This window comes from Rattus rattus, chromosome 4, assembly GCF_011064425.1.
Source record: "Rattus rattus isolate New Zealand chromosome 4, Rrattus_CSIRO_v1, whole genome shotgun sequence".
Classification (NCBI taxonomy): Eukaryota; Metazoa; Chordata; class Mammalia; order Rodentia; family Muridae; genus Rattus; species Rattus rattus.
The window spans coordinates 36,248,224-36,264,159 of record NC_046157.1 but is presented as its reverse complement, the minus strand read 5'-3'; the positions used below and the strand labels follow the sequence as shown (position 1 = coordinate 36,264,159).

General features: G+C 38.2%; 1 long non-coding RNA gene across 1 annotated transcript; it reads left to right on the top strand.

The window, feature by feature from the left end:
* Positions 1 to 243: 243 nt before the first annotated feature.
* LOC116897911 lies at positions 244 to 1,448 on the top strand. The gene is made up of 2 exons (XR_004387629.1): positions 244 to 471; positions 1,027 to 1,448. It is a non-coding gene; the product is annotated as an uncharacterized LOC116897911 (long non-coding RNA).
* The last annotated feature ends 14,488 nt before the right edge of the window (positions 1,449 to 15,936 follow it).

Below are 15,936 nucleotides of genomic sequence, written 5' to 3'. Positions count from 1 at the left end.
CAGGAATTAGCCCTGTAACAATTTGTCTCTGGCAAGTTCATTTTCCCAGCACTTTGAATTGACTTGGGATTCAGAAATGAACTCATGTTCGTAGACAGTGTAGAAACTTAATGGACAATGCACTCAGGTTGCAAAAATCATCTGACCTGTCCAAGTACATATTTTTAGAGTTCTAAAAATGGCTCCTTCCCATGTGATACATATTTTTGTTCCGATGTGTGTGTGTGTGTGTGTGTGTGTGTGTGTGTGTGTGTGTGTGTGTGTGAATGAATGTTCCCACTCCTGTGCCCTTCATTTACAGGAAGAGGAAGAAACAGGAGGATTACTAAAGAGAGCATGACTCTTTTTCCAGACAGTTGTTCCAGCTATGAGAACTACAGCGTCACTTGGCAAAGAATGTCCCTTCAGTCCTCAGAGACGATGACACTGCAGGAAGACCTCACCTCCTCACAGTTCCGGAAGCCTTATAAGGTCAGGAATACATGCTGAGAAATGGTTTGTTTTCAGAAGCCTTTCTAGAGGGCTTCCAATCCTACTAAAAAGTTCTAAAGAACTTTTCATTCAATAACTTGATAAAAAGACTGAGGACCTAAAATTTATTCTATTAAAATTATGAAAATCAGTTCATTTTGATTTGTTTCAATTAAAAAAAAACATAAAAAATGTTTCCCCCCTTTTTGTGCTTTTATTTAAAGAAAGAACTCACTTTCAAAAATCTTTTAAATATTAGCAGTAATCAAAGAGGCAATAAAAAAGAAACAGACAGGGGCTGGGGATTTAGCTCAGTGGTAGAGCGCTTACCTAGGAAGCGCAAGGCCCTGGGTTGGTCCCCAGCTCTGAAAAAAAAAAAAAAAAAAGAAAAAAAAAAAAAAAAAAGAAACAGACAAATGTAGGGGAAAGCACAAATCTTAAAATATAACAAATATTTAGCATAGAGTTTTAGAGTAAACATGTTCAATTTATTTCTCAAGTAAACTATTTAGAACTAATTTTTTATTTATTTTTTTTCTTCCAAAACTCCTCCAGAAACCTGGCTGTACTTGTTCACTACACCTTGGGAGCTTCCAGTGACTGCTTGACCACTTCACGTATAATGAATAACTGATTCCTAATAACTTGGTAGCAGAAGAAAGTGTCTGGAAACAGAAAAAGGAAAAGACCCTATCCTGAAGATAGCAATTAGGGTAGAAGTGTAAATACAGTCAGCAAAACAGAGGCTGACAAATGGCTAACTGTCATGAATAGAAATGATGTGAGTCAGAGGCAAGCTGTGGAAAGCACAAGGTTTGCTAAGCACATAGCAGAAAACATCAAAACCTCTGAAAAACTAAAACATAAAAGCTACAACCGTGATCCTTTCTGAGAGGGAAAGTTCAAGGTGCTAAAAGGCCTTGATCTCTAAGAGATTTCCACTCTTGAAATAAAGAACCAGGATTTTTCAAGTATTAGAAGGACAATCCACAGTGTCAGAAGTTTCTTTATCTCACATTTACATCCTACCTACAGTAAATTTTGATAAAATTTGATCACACCACTTTACTGACTTTAGTTGTATGGGATAGTTAAGAACGCGCGCACACACACACACACACACACACACACACACACACACACAAAGACACATGCATGCGTGCACATGCACATGCGCAGGCATGCATAAACACACAAGCACATGTACACATACACAAGCACATGTACACACACATATGCACACAAATACACACCCTCATGCAAATGCACATATGCACACACATATGCACAAAAATACACACCGTCATGCAAATGCACATATGCACACACATACACACACACACACACACACACACACGCACGCACACGCAAAATAGGAAAACCTTTAACTTCACAAAAGACTGCAGAACTGTAGGTTTAGAGAAGAATATGATGGGTGGAAACTGAAGCATTTTAATTTTAGAGACTGCTTTTGGCTCTCCAAAGGGAGCTTTATTCTGGAAAATAAACAAAATCAAAACTCAGAGGCATTTTCTAACAGGAAACCAAAATTCAGAAATCATTTTCATGTAGTTGACCATTAAGCAGATGAGTGGGCCAAGCTCTCCCAGTAAAAGTGTATGGAATGAAAACAATGATTCCACAGCTTTGTAAACTGTGTAAGAGCTCAGAGGAGAAAGGTTCAATGAGATACCCAGGACTGGCTAAAACCTGAATGTAAATACAAGCTGCAAAATAAGTATCAGTAAGTACAAAGTTTTGTATGACTATACTAGATTTTAGATGAACAGGAAAAATAAAAAATTTGGTTTCAGGAAAAAGGACAGTAACATTAAATAATACCATCTATACTTAAGATAACAAGAAAGCCATTGGTATCTTAATGAGCGTTTTTACCACTCATGGTTTCAATAATATCAATACATTTGTCAGTAGGATTTCCACTGTGCATGAAGGCTGTGGCTTTGATTAGCAAGTCCAAGAAGGGAGAATGCAATTCAGAATAGTCGTTGAGGGGAATGAGAAAGTTGACCACAGACGGTTGTAATGAGTTAAAAAAAAATCACTATAACTGTGTATCAGAAATGATTGGGGTAGCAGGTCAATGAGAAAGGTAACCTACATTTTGAGAAATTTGGATATGAAGGAAAAGAGAATTTTAGTAGTTCTTAGAAGAAGGCTACTGTAATACTGAGAATGTGTTTATATCGGGAAGACTAGCACATTTGTGGGTTCAGGGGTAAGAGCATAAGGAAGTTTCAAATAGAGGGGTACAAGGTAATGAGAGGTAAAGAAACTGGAAGATGAAAGATGCAAAAGATTCATGAGGAAAGAAGTTTAAAAATTAGTTTAAAACATACAGGAAGCTCTAAATTTTTATTTGCCTTTGAAAATAACTTGCTTTGTACGGTTGGAACGCGAAAGCTGAGATGGGTCATAACTGATGGTTTCAAGAGTGTCAATAAAGTGTCAATAGGATTTCTGTTGTGTATGAAGGCTGTGGGGTTGATTAGCAAACCCCAGAAGGGAGAAACACGTGTGTGTTGTGTATTGTGTGTTGTGTGTGTATGTCTGTGTACATGAGTGTGGTGTGTGTGTGTGTGTGTGTGTGTGTGTGTGTGTGTGTGTGTGTGTGAAAGAACACCTTTGTGGGGTTGGGTTTTCTCCCGCATTTATGTGTATTTCAGGGATAGATTTAGGTCACCAGGGTTGGATAGCAAGCAGTTTAGCTGCTGAGCCGTCTCCCTGGCTCAGCTAAATATTTCTAATGAGGTCTGCTAAAACCTAACAAAAAAAGGTTGACATGAACTGCAGGATTGCTTCATCACAGAGACATACTAGAATTCTCTATCGCCTCACTAATATTGTGGACAATTTGCAATGTCTCTTTTCTCTCCACAAATCCAGACTAAGGTGACTGTAGCCTTTCTTCTCCTCACCCACAGACTTTCTGTGTCCTCAATGTAGGCGACCTTAGGTTTTGTCTGCATTAAAATTTACCATGGATTACACAAAACTGGAGAAGGGAGCAGGTTGAAAAATAAGCAAATTAACATGTGTTTTTTTACTTGTTGGCTTAAAAACGCTAATGTATTTAAGAGCCTTCTTTGTGGACTCCATATGCTTTACTCTGTTTAGAGGAGGGATAAAATATCAGAAAAGTACGGCTGCATATTCTAAAGGGTAAAAGAAGTATTTCCTCTGTTCTACTATAGCTCATATTCTGTCTTGTTCTTTCATCGCTGGATTCATATAACAGTCAAAAGCCTGAATTAAATTAGGTTGATAGGATTTAAGTCTTCACTTTTCTACTTATGTGATGCGTACCCCACCACAAATTAATGTAGTTGCTCTCCGGCTGTATTTCTTTATGTGTAACAAGGAACAGAGACAACAGCACTGAACTAACAGTTATTATGAGGACTGAAGTAGATATTACTGAAAATATGTAGTAAGTACTCAATACATGTTAACTATTATTGCTTTGATCACCCATATAGAGAAGAGAAGAAAATCGGGATCAGTAACAGCAGAAATTAAACTCATGCCAATTTATCTCTGTTAGTGTCTGTGAGGAGATAGACACTAATCCGAAATTTTGACTTTGGGTCCATGGAAGTACACAAAACTAGTGAATCTTGAGACCTTTGAGGGATTTGAAAAGAGGTTCTTTGAAAATAACATTGCTGGGTAGTGACTGTAAGAGTAGACTAGGCTTGTTTCCTCCATGTAGGGTAATGCCAGGGTGTTGCGGTTGGAGTAGTGAGTTGGAATGGGAACATCCTCATAGAAGCAAGGGCAGCGGGTAGGGCGTATGGGAGAGGAGGAAAAGGAGATAACATTTGAAATGTAAATACATAAAATATCCATGAAAAATAAAATTACTTTTTTAAAAAAAGAGTAGACTGTGTGCTTGAATTTGACTTGAAGTGATTTACAAAGACAATCTCTCCTCTAACAGGTGGCGATTATCATTGGGAATTGAAGGAGAATTAGAACTGATCATGAGAAATAAAAGGATTATTGACATCATAGCAGGCTGTGCATTCATTACATTATACATATGGTTTTAAGAAAATTAACTCAGTAAGATAATATTATGCTTCAGACAATAGCTTTTGTTTAAAAAACCCAGTGGTAAAAACACATAGTTCCATACTCAGTATGCTGGCTATTCTGTGTTTTCTATTGCAGATGAAATGACTGGAGTCCTTACTAACCACTGATAGGAACAAAGCAATATTCATTAGTTAGCTAGCTAGCTAGTTAGTTAGTTAGTTAGCTAGCTAGTTACTTGGAGATGGGCTTTTCCTCTGTGGCCTTGGCTGTCCTGTATCTCACTATGTATTGCAGACTGACTTTGAAATTACAACATCCCTCCATCCTCTACCTCTCATGCACTGGGACTACAGCCACAGACTAACATGCCTACCTGTTACCACTAAATACAATTCTTAGCATTATAATCTGTAATATGGAGTTATGAAACATCACCACATTATGTTCTCAGACTCTCATAAACATATAAGAAGAAAGCATAAAGTGATCTCTATGGCTCTGAAACAACCCACTGATATGACAGGCTGTTTGTCACATTATATTAACCAACATTTTGTGGTCTGAGTCCTCAACGTATATGGGCCCTTTATGTACATTCATTTGTACCCTAGATAATTCTGTCTTATCTACCACCTTGCACATTAGGCAGGGATGAATCATGGGAAAAACAATTAGCAAGTATGGTCATTCTCACAAAGACCTCATCTGCATACACTCTCTGGCTGGGGACTTGAATGCCCTGGACTCAGTACCTACGGACTAGCACAGGACAGACACAATATGTGATAGACGGAATCGCTAGGAACAAATCATATTATTTGAAAGATTACAATTTGAATAGAATTAGGTTGGACAATATTATGAAATCCATGAGAAGCTGGGCTTTGATAGGTTTACCCTGCATGCCCTATACTCTCTGTTATTCTAGAGACACATCTATTCAGCCAGATGAGTGAGACGAGGCTGCTTATGCACCAGAGCATTTCTCAGCTGCCCAGGAAGTGCTCCTATTCACCATCCACCTCACAAAAGAGAACAAAGTGAACAACTCCAGCCTCTCTTTTGGGTCGGACAGGTAAGCCAGCACTTGAATAGGGTAAACTATTTTTCCTTTTTACGGTTTTATTTCTTTGAGAGGAGCTTCTTTTGATTTTTAATTCCTACAGACACTAGAAAGAAAGTTTTGATTTATGAAATGTCACAGTATATTAGACCTTCCAGGTCCTGGTAGTTCTGTAGCTGAGACATCAGTAGCAATGTGGTATGTTTCAACCAAAAGGTCCCTTTGGAGAGCCATGGATTCTTGGAAGTTCAAAAAAGGGAACTTTTGGCATGAGTACTCCCTTGATGTTAGTGGCGACAAGCAAAAAGGCCTTCATTCTCTAACCCCTCACTGATCCACAGTCCAGCATTACAGCTCAAAGGACAGGGACTTTGGAATAATATGTGGCTTCACCTCTGCCCCTAGTCCTTTATTTTCATGTGTTAAAGTTGGATAAGGCTCTGCCTCTCTGAACCTTGAGTTCAATGAAAATAGTGCAGGGGCAATTACACTTATCTCATGGGCGATAATAATGACTAAATGAGACCAAATGCAAATGCCACTGGAAAGGACTTATGCAGAACATAATGTCTACTGCTTATGCAGTGACATACGTAGAATATCCTGGGTAACAGTCACCCCATGGGGTGCAGTGCGTCTTTTCTTTAGGATAACTAATGAGAACAGATCCTGTACTTCAGAACATAGGGTGAAGACACAAATACATGCACATCCATGAGCACTGTGGCATGTCTCACAATGGTTAAGAAGCTGAAGCAGCCTTGACAGCCATCGGGATGATATGTATTTAAGGAATATGTACATATTCATGATGTTTTGTCGACATAGAAAGAAATGAAATTATGACATTTGTAAGAAATTAAGCTAAACTTGAGAGCATAAGATTAACTGAGAATCTGGATTTAATACCAGAAATGGGCTACCTCAGCAATGGGGTTAAAATGACAAATAATTATCAGAAAATACATGAGGAAACCCTGCAAGTCCTCAAAGGAAGCTAGCAACATTTCAGGATGTATTTAATCCAAGCACATATAAATTCTTCAAAGAGACACAGGAAGAACACAGGAAGAAAAAGGAATAGAATATATAAGAAACAGTTTTTCATGGGACCACATACTTTCATGGCTAGCATTTTACGTTTATCTTTAATCACTGAAAATTAGTATTTAAAAGCTGTGCTAGGGTGGGCTAAACTTGCCCAAACTTCCATCCTTAATCCTGTCTGACAGGTTAGTCAGAAGCAGGCACACTAAGAGGGTTGCCTTAAGTGTAGACCAGAACCCACTGGGATTCCTGCTTGGCCACAGGAGGCAGCCTCTCCAGGCTCCATATTCCCAATGCTTTGAGTCACAGCTAAGCACACCCCCATTGATTCTTATCTTAGGACTCTGTCTCTTCTGAGGGATACCCCTACCACCTCTCCTGAGGGAAGATTGGGAGGAAGGGATTGTGGGAAGGAATGACGGGGAGTGGGGCAGTGAGAGAGATGTAAAGTGAATTAGTAAAAAATAAATTAATTTAAAATAGAGGATTTCATGATATAAGGGCGTATGGAGAGGCTGTATGAATGCTTCTGTTTACACATGGGCCCTATCCCTAAGACTCCTCATAATGCACACTGGTGTTCCAGAATCCAATGACTGACATGGTATTTCCTGTTACAATTTTAACCTCTGCATGGTGAATAACCGTTATTACATGTCAAGAATGCACATAATTGGAAGCAAATAGTTTTCATAGCCTGCTTTTTATTGCACCATTGAGCATTAGGCCAAGTTTTGAAATGTTTGCATATTACAGCGGGCGGAATCATTGGTCACCAAAGAGAGACCCTCCATTTCACTTGATGTCATGATGTGCAGAATTCACAGTACAACTAATAGGAAACCAACAGTGACAAACATTCTTTTCTATATAATATAGTTTCAAATATGTGTAATAAAAAGTGTGGAATGTTTAAGAGTGCAGTACATTCTTAATTGTGTTGTCTTAATCTTTAGATGAATAACAATAAGCAGAGCTGATATTTATTGCATAGAAATATTTTTTCCTGCTTCCAATATTACAATATTTTTTTTTTCATCTTTATTAACTTGGGTATTTCTTATTTACATTTCGATTGTTATTCCCTTTCCCGGTTTTTGGGCCAACACCCCCCTAGCCCCTCCCCTCCCCTTCTCTATCCGTGTTCCCCTCCCCATTCTCCCCCCAACAATCCAGTTCACTGGGGGTTCAGTCTTGGCAGGACCAAGGGCTTCCCCTTGCATGGGAATATTTTAAGATATTGCTGTATAAGGTTAATTTTCTTATTCACAACAACCTTTAGACACGTGTCATATTTTTTTTCAGACTTTAGGAATGAAACAGCTAGATGATATTAAGTAAAAACCACAGGAAGTATAAGTAATGGAATCAAACCCAGTGAATTCTCATGACTCCTTAGCCCTTCTAAATATAACTGGTAATTTAGTAAAAACCTAGCAACATCTGAATGAGTTAAATCTTCTACAGTGACTAGAAGAAATATTATGAGCAGTGCCACTCAAAATTCTTAATAAAATTTTACAATTAATATTTCCATGAAATTATTGTAATAGCATTCATTGTTAAATATTGTATTATTTGCAATAACCATTCAGTACAAGCCATATTCAGAAGCAGAAAATTTATAATATGGAAAATAAGTAAAATACAATTTATATACATTTGCTGTTTTAAGCAGTACTAACCTTGGATAATAAATACATCCTTAACTGAAAAGACTAAAGCCATTTAATAGACATCAAGGCAAAAGTAAAATGGACATTGCTCATGATTACTAATGTGATTAAAACTTTTGAAAATTTTGGATTCCTCATGACCCTGAAAAGCATCCATTTACAGAATGTGTTTGCTCTGTGTATTATATATCAAAAAAAAAACCCATGTGTATAGTTTATTTAAAACCACAATCTTTTGGGAGGGCTGAAATCTATACAAGAGCCTTTATAAAGGGCATGTGTTGTATTTATAAAGCACATGTCCACATTCTTTCCTATATCTGTGATCTGTGAATGGATCCCTTTATAGTAGTTTAATGACTCTGAAAAGCATTCTTTAGGCCTTTGAGTTTATTAAATGATGGAAAAGAGACTGATGGATTTAAGAGATTATTCTAGAAATAGGTGAGGGAGAGAAAGGAGAAGAGGGGAAAAGGAGGGTGGAATACAGTCAGTGGGGGAAGAGAGGAAGAGAAAGAGCAATGGAGAGAGGGAGAATTTTTATAAGGAAGCATCTTTGTTTTCTTTTTTCATAATTGAACTTTTAAATTTTGGTGATTTCATTCGTGAGTACTATATATATATCATTGCCATTCTATCCCCTCCCCTTTCCCTCCTCCTACATTTTACCCACACTGTCTCTTGCATTCATGGACTCTTCTTTCTTTATTATTGTTACAGATATAAACATATATCTGTAAGTGTTCAGCCCACTGAATCCATTAAATTTACTTATATGTATATGCATTTAATGTTGACCACATGAGAATGGATAATTTGCTATGGGAAATATCACTGAAGAACTGACTCTCCTTTTACTTTTTCTTTTTTTTTTAAAGTACCCATTTACTGCCTGTCACTATTTAACTTAATTATTAAGTAATTATTAACCTTTATTAATTTTAACTTATTATTGATTCTTTGTGAGATTAACATCATGCACCCCGGTCCCACTCATCTCCCTGTCCCTTTGACTCAGCTGTCCATCCTTGAAACTTCCTTTTTCAAAAGAAAATAAAATAAGATAGAATTTTTTAAAAAAAATCTTGCCATGAAGCTGTAATGTGTCACAGCATATCCCACAGAATACCCTTTTATCTACAGATTTTTACTTGCAGATGTTCATTGCAATGATTCATTGATCTGGTTTAAGGGCTCTGGCTTCTGCTATACCATCAACACTGACTCCTCACTCACTAGGACTCTTGCTGGTTGCTCTTTATTTAGAGGTGAGTCCTTGTGAACACCCGAGTCCACTAATGTTTAATGTTTGCCCTGATATTGTCATTGTGTTGTTCTTGTTTACTCAAGCACATTGGGGGTTTCATGTCTCTTATGTCTAGAAGTAATTATCTTGTAGCTGATATCCTGGTCTTCTGGATCTTCCAATCTACATTAACAATGCAACCCTTATACCTGAAGAAGAGGGGATGGGAAGCCTTTAAGTACCAGGGAACATGTGTTCATGAGGAACATGGTTCTTCAGTTCTCATGAGATAACATACAAATCCTTTGAAATGCGCATCGTGCCTATATATACCTTACCTGTCTTATTCACAGCATTTTCTTACAGAAAAACTAGCTCTAGTCATCAGAATCCTATTTGTTCTACACAGTCCTTGAAAAAATTCTAACTTCAACTTAATTTAAGATCTTATCTGTTTATCAATATTCTATAAATTATGTAAACCAAGTCGGCCTTTTTATTTGTTGGACAAGCTTTCTGAAGTTTTTGTTGCTATGACTGTTATTTTCCCAGCTATTTAAAGTTTCAGGTACACATTTTCTACTTTGTTAGAAATTCCTTGATGCTGATCACTTGTCTCTGAATTCCAACATGAAAATATGAGGCAAAAATGAGATTACAAGTAGACCTCTTTATTAAAGACATGATTATGCATATTTGCTTGGGAATAAAAGTAATTAAGAAATTCTAATAATTACTTTTGGGCGATTCTTGGAGGACCAATAATAAAGGAGAAAAAATACACTGCAGCAAAGTTAGCAGTCCTGTGCTCCTGCTTTGACTCTCACTATACCTCGATGTCCTTGGAGTAGACAGGAAGTTTCCTTGAACTAAAATTAAGTCCTTGATAAAATAAGGATGTTTACTTTGATATCTGAACCTTTGCTTTCTAGATGTAAAGTTAATGAAACTGGGGGCCTATAAACAAGAACAAATGTAGGAAATAATTAATTTAACTGTATTCAAACAATTTCCTGTAAGCATTATTTGTGAATGAATAATTCAAAAGTATTATCGGAAGTTTTCACAACTCAAGAGTAATGTCCTCTGTTTTCTTTTTCTTTTTCTCTCTTTCTTTCTTCATTCCTTTCTTTGTTTCTTTGTTTCTTTGTTTCTTTGTTTCTTTCTTTTTTTTGAGGCAAGCTTTTCCTGGAACTCACTCTTTAAACCAGGCTGGCCACAAATTCACAGAGATCTGCCTACCTTTGCCTCCTTGTGCTAGTATTAAAGATAGGCACTTCTGTCACCTGGCTAGATTCATATATTCTAAATCATGTCTTCTATTGTTCTCTCTGACATTTTATCTGAGATAGTTAAATCCTAAAGAAGAAAGACTTTCCTGGGCTCACGGTTTCAGACATTTCAGTCCATGATCTACTGGTCTGTAGGTAGGCACCGTATCGTGGCAGTGTGTGTGTGTGTGTGTGTGTGTGTGTGTGTGTGTGTGTGTGTGTGTGTGATGGGGCAAGATTCTCATCCCCTGAAGGCCCAGAAAGGAAAGGGAACAGAGTTCTCTTCTCCACCTCAGTACCTGCTCCCAAGTATCCAACTTTCCTGCACTATAACCCATCAACTGAAGGTTCCACGGCCTCCTAATAGAACCATTTTCAGGGCAGCCAAGTGTTTAGCACATGGTTTATAGATGACAGTTCTAAACTACAATAGTCACATACTAAGCTAAGACATCAATTCTGTAACACCCATCTTCTATTTATGTAAAATTGCAAGGTAGAAGCTTATAAGGCAAAATATTCAATTAGACTTTGGATTTCAACAAAGCTCTTTCCCCCAGTATTTTCATTTATTTCATTTGACAAGCTGTCTTAAATGTTTTACCCCTCTTTCCCACTTATATTCAGAAGCAGTTGAGTCAAGAGGAAAGACAGATAAAGAGTAGAACACCCACTGTATTATTATTAATATTAATTGTTGAATAATGCTTTTTGAAAATGTTTTCTCTCATATATTACATAGAAGCTCAGTTTCCCTCTCCATTGTCCCCTCCCACTACCCACCCCTCCCCCTTTCCTCAGATTCACTCCTCCTTTGTTTCCAGGGACCCCAGAATATCAACCAGACATGGCATATCATGGTTACAATAAGGCCAGACACATCCTTTCATATTAAGGCTAAACAAGGCAACTCAGTTGGAAGAAAGGGTCCCAAGAACAGGCAAGAGAGAGGGAGGGAGACAGCAGGGGGCCTAAGTCAGACCTATATAGGCTGCGCGATTGTCGATTCATTCTCTGTGAGCTCCTATGAGCCCAGGTTAGCTGATTCTTTTGCTCATGCAATGTCTTTGACCCCTCTGGCTCCTACAATCCTTCCTCCTCTGAAGTGGAAACTTCTAGTTTCTTTGGAAAGTCAGTAGTGCCAGATGGTGTTTTGCTGGAGAAAACATGTGAAGGAGTGTTTTCCTGAAATGGACACAATTTGAAAAGATGTTTTACTAAAGCAAAAGGATGAGTGATGGCATGTGTGTATTGACTCCCCTTACGTTCATTACGGAACTCCGTTTACTGGGACTCCATAGCCTATTGTTGCTTCCTCAGACTCTGGCCAATTGGCAGAGTGAGGTCAGCTGATACAGACTCACATGGAGTTTTTCTAAGGCAAACTCACATGCTGAGGCAGACACACGGTGAGACAAGACCCACAGAGGGTGTGTAGTGTTTGGAAGAGTGTAAATAGGACTCAACAGACAGAGGTTGACTTGCTTGTGCAGCTAGCTTTGCAAGGATTCTTGATCTTACTTTGCCGAGAGAAGCACAGCCCAGAACTTCTCCTGGTGTCCCTGGTGCTCCTAATCCTTCCTGCTGACTTATGTTGATTCAACTGAGAGCTGGCTGTCTCTGTTACATAGTGCCATGACTGCTCTGTGTTTGGTATTCCAACGCTACTGAACTGGATTGCCGGTCTATTTGTGGAGTGTTTGCAAGTGGACCAAGCTGCCGTGCTGAATTTTTGTGAACCGAACTGCTGATTTTGTGACAAAGCAAATGAGTTTTGCTCCAAAGAATAATTTCTAAACAGGTCTACTTCCCCCGTATCCTAATAACCTTCCTTTTCTACTACCTGTGGTAGGTGGTGGACTAGAAGAGAGGTTAAAGGATTTAAGGATCATTATTAAAAAGTAAGGATGAGAAAAGTCTAAGAGTGTACTCCTCTTCCACAGTTGAGTAGTGGCTTTATAGTCCTTTTAATGTTAGGCAAGTATCACCAGCATTCTAGAATTAATCAAACATTCTCAAAAATACATTGTTAGTGTTGGTAACCAGTAGCTTTTTTCTCTACAGAAATAGAGAAATTGTTGGGCCATTTCCTTCCTTATTTCTTCTCACAAAGATTCTTTAATATTTATAATTCAGTCATATTTGGTTTATGATTCATGGGACATCACTGTGACATTGGCATGCACGTGCAATTTTTCTTTGTTTCTATTCACCTCTGTCAATACCATTTCTTCCTTCCCTTTTCTCCTGCATGCAGAGATATGCAGAGATGAACATTTCTTGTTCCCCAAACAGCAACAATGAAGAAGGTAGGATGAAGTCCATGTTTCATGCTGACTGATAACCGTTCACATGGAATGAGAGGGAAGCAGTTAGAAATATAATTGACCTGAATACCACCACCTTTGGCCACCAGATATGTACAAACTTATTTATAAGAATTATTTTAAAAAGGTAAATCCAAGAACTTCTTTGCTCTTCATGAAAATAGAGTATGCAAAATATGATTGGGTAGCTTGATAGGGAATGATCTGAATTTTTTGTGAATTCTTTCTCTCCTTTTATGGTTCATGGTGCAGAATCAGCAGCAGCAACATATGACCCAGTAGCAACAGCAGTGGCCATACAGTACTCAGAGCCCTCCCCATCACTAGTCATCTTTACTCAAGAGTTTATGATTTTAGGACAGTTCTTGGGGCAGAAAATGTAAATAAGAATCTAAAAGGTAAATACAAACTATTAACATTCTTTTATTTTTGACGTTTGCTGTAATAGTCTATGAGATTTTTCATTTATTTGCCCTTTGGATATTACAAACAGATAATTAGATAATCATATTTTTCATTCCATACCACACTATTATCTCATGTCCATGTAAAAATCATCTTCCTTTTTTTTGCCCCTTTCCTTTTTCATAGTCTGTCTTGTCTCTTCTAACAAACCTAATGAGTTTGACTTATTTCACTCAATGCAAGTGGAACATTCTAGAAAAATTTGCTTCTAATGTAAAAGAATTTAAGTTTATATAAATAATATTAGATGGTAAATCTCATTTCACTTATCTTTTTTCAGCTCTGTTTTACAAGTGCATGTTGCTAGGCACCATGAGCTATTTTTATAACAGCGAATCCATTTCCAGCACTTACAGATTGGAACATTTTGGATTCAAATCTAGACTATTGGCTTCTCTTTTAGTCTACATTCCTGCATACCAAACAGTTGTGGGGATTTAATCCACTGTTGTCTTTATGGAGAAAGACACATTCTGTTCTACCTTTAGGGCCTGTGATTCCTTGCTTCTCTCCTGTAAGCATTTAGATTTTCAGTTAGTTGAAACCATGAAACGTGAACGTGGTCCATGGTCCACTGCAGCCTGTTAAACTTTTACATTTCCTTTTCTCCAGCCTGTCATTTTCCACAACACTGAGCCTCCAGTTAAATCTCCAAGTGCCAATCGTTTTCTTCTGTTATTAACAAGTTTTTGTCAAAATACAAAAAATGATTTTTTTCCAAACTTGCAGTTTTAGTTAACTTTTCCTTTAACTTCACTCTTAGTTTATATAAATGTACGAATGTATCCTTTTGTCCTTATTTATGAGACATGATTTCCTTTGCAGTCTCATTTCCTTTATTTTCCATGAGCCCCACTTTTCTTAATCCTCCACACCCTCCAATAGTAGTCATTTGTGGGTCAAGTGGCACTGTGTCACCAGACAGAAAAACTGGTAAGGTCGAGCAGATTAAGGAACCCTGGTAACTATCATAATTGAGAACGGTAGATGTTTGAATCTGCTCCCGTGGTTTCTGACCACGACACACCTCTAAGAGGATCATGAGAACTGGTCACATAGCATACAGCCCAAGTTGTCTAGGCTAATGAAGTATCTGGATGGGCCCTGAGGGTTTAGCCGATAAATTTCCATTCCTGGGCGTCCTTTCCACAAAAGGTATTTAATCTCTGGTCCACCCTGGGTAAGTCATATGCATTGATTTTCCACCATGAATAAACAGTTTGGACAAGCAAGCACTGTCTTCTTCCTCAAGGACTGCTGTGAGGGGAAGCCTTCTTCAGAGTCTAAGTCTCCTGCAAAAGCCCTTCCCACAGTCTGGGTACTCATCCCTGAGCTAAGCCAGATTACCCCCAGCCAAGGGTTTCTACCTGATTAGCCCAGTAGTTTGGGAAACACAGCGTCGGTGGGGCCCCCATCTTAGGCTCCTTTTGCCTCCCCTCGGCAGTGTGTCCTTCCGGCTCAGCACCCCAAATGAGGAGAAAGGAAAGTAGCCAAGTGCTTTTGTGTCTCCCTTTCCGAGTGCTGTTCCTGCATCCCTGTGGTGGTGAAACGAAGACACACAGAGCTTTCTAAAAACTTTTCCATAATCAAATACACTTCTCAGACATTGGCTGTGTAGAGGAACTGGCACTCTCACTATAGGAATGGTTTATTTATCGGCTTCTAACCTTGTATCTCTGCTGTGCGGTTACATTTCACTTGGTTTGTGTGTGATCCCTTCCCCAAGAACAAAACTTCACTTTTTCTCCTCAGCTTCCAATCTGTTCACTCCCACATTCTGGTGTTTTCGCAGCTCTAAAGGCCTTAATCGTTCTTAGCATAAAATAGGGCTAATATTATATACTTGTTCAGAAAAGATACAGATAAGCCATTTCAACAGGGACTTGGATTTTATTGTCAATAATGCTTGATGTTCAAGAAAATAAAAATTTGACTTCAGGGCTGGAGAGATGGTTCACTGGTTAAAAGTGCTTCATCAAGTCTGATGACCTGCATAGACTTCCCTGGAATCCACACGGTGAAAGGAGAGAACTAACCTTTGGAATCCATCCTTTCGCTTCTGCATGCATGTCCTGGTGTATGTGCCTACCCACTGCCCCACGAAATGAGTAAATAAACTCATAAAACATGAGCCTCAAAAACTATATTTTACTTCATTAGTTCTCTAGCCACCTCTGAATACATAAATTAATTACTAATCAAAAGTTTTATACATTGGCCACTCCTCTTGAAGAATTTTCACAATTTTTATCCAAATGAAATTATTCTTGTTCAGCCATTGGGTATGCAGGCCTTAAAAAGGTAAACAGTA